A 2,028-nucleotide genomic window follows, 5' to 3' on the forward strand; every position below is an offset into this window, starting at 1 on the left:
CAGAAAGACTAGAAGCAATAGAGGAAGAGAAAAGGCTTTTTAGAATTGTGAATGAAACACAACCTGATCAAAGGGAGGATATGGTCCAGAGAGAGGCAAACTGATTAGAAAGCCATTCAAGGCTTTGCTTCCAGCCAAGAAGTTGCACTTTGCTAGTCCCCAGTGTTAGGGAATGTTGCAAGGCCGTGGTCAGTGAAAGCTTGCGGTGGAAGGGACATTTAAATAGATTTGAACAACTAGAGAGAACTATCCACATGGAAAGAGAGATCCAGGCACAAGGGAATGGTATTTGCATATTCTAGATGCATGCTGTTGAGTTTAGGGTTAGCATATTTTGCTGTTCAATAAGATGTATTAGATGGAATATGCCTGGCATGGTGGCATGTCTATAATCCGAGCTGCTTGAGAGCCTGAGGCAGGAGGACTGCAAATTGGAGGCTAGCCTGGGCAACATAGCGAGGTCTTGTTTCAGCAAATGAACAAGAAAATGTCTTGGATAGATAAATGAATTAATGTATAAATGGAAAAGGCTAATACCATTATTATTCCTTTTGTAAAAAAAATGAAAGTTTTAAAAGTACAAGTTCCTTAGGGTAAGCTTATTATTTTTGTTTCTAATAAAAACAGTTGTAGCTGGGCATGGTAGTGCATGTCTGTGATCCCATCACTTTGGGAGGCTGAGGCAGGAGGATAGAAGGTTCGAGCCTAGCCTAGGCTTTTAGGCTCAAAATTTTAAAAATAAATAAATAAAAGAAGGGCTGATAATGTAGCTCAGTGTGAAGACCCATGTGTTTAATCCTTACTACTAAAAAAACCCCACAAAAAACAAAAACCACCAAAACCCTCAAAACTAAACCATAGTCTTAATGCTTATAATTAGTATTTAGTGAAGGTTGTGCTGGTCCAAATTAAGATTTTTAGAATTTTTTTGTGGAGGGCTTTGAGACAGGGTCTCGCTATGTAGTTCAGGCTGGCCTTGAACTCACAGCGATCCTCCTGCCTCAGTCTCCAAGCGCTAGGATTACAGGTATGTGCCACCACCCCTGGCTTTTTAGAGGCTTTAAATGCTGAGAGATTATGGTGGTCACCTTCTGTATAAACAAACATTGAATGCTAATCTTTAATGTGAGGATTAGGCTGCCTGGCCAAGCATTCACTGTTTTTCCCTGTGAGGATTACTTCATTGCTTCATTTTCTTTTTTTTTTTTTTTTCCGGTACCGGGAATCAAACTCACGACCTTGTGCTTGCCAGGCAGGTGCTGTGCCGCTGAGCTAAATCCCCAGCCCCCATTGCTTCATTTTTATGTGTTTATTAAAATATAATTTACACACATGAAATTTACAAATCTTAAATGTACAGCTTAATTTTACATGTGAATGCACCCACATCAAAATGAAGAAAATTTCTAGTACCTCAGAAGTTTGTCAGGGCAATCAGTTCTGCTGCAGGTAGCCATTACTCTAATCTTTATCATTATAGATTTGTTAGCTTCTTGTTGAACTTCATGTAAGTAGCATCACAAATATGAATTTGTTTATGTTTCTTTTGCTCAAAATTATACTTGAGATTCATACGCATGTGGACAGTAGTTTTCTTATTCTCATTGTTGAATAGTATTACAGTTGTATAAATATATTACATGACTGCACAGGCTTTTTGTGGAACACAGACATTCATTTTTGCTTGATGTATACCCTGGAGTGGAATTGTCAGGCCATAGGATAAACCCTATGTATATATGGATGTATTGGTATTGGGGATTGAACCCAAGGCCTCATGCATGCTAAGCAAGTGCTCTACCAGTGAGCTACAGCCTCAACCCTATTTATTTGTTTTTTGTGGTGCTGGGGATGGAATCCAGGGCCTTAGCAAGTTAGGCATGTACTGGACCACTAAACTATATTCCCAGTCTCCCAAAGCTTATTTTTTTGGAACTGGAGATTGGGTACCCTTGCAATTCCCAGTACAGAAAAAAGGAGCAGGGGGGGAGAGAGAGAGAGAGAGAGAGAGAGAGAGAGAGAGAGAGA

Source organism: Chinchilla lanigera, unplaced genomic scaffold, assembly GCF_000276665.1.
Source record: "Chinchilla lanigera isolate Chin_1 unplaced genomic scaffold, ChiLan1.0 scaffold00012, whole genome shotgun sequence".
In the NCBI taxonomy this organism is placed as follows: domain Eukaryota; kingdom Metazoa; phylum Chordata; class Mammalia; order Rodentia; family Chinchillidae; genus Chinchilla; species Chinchilla lanigera.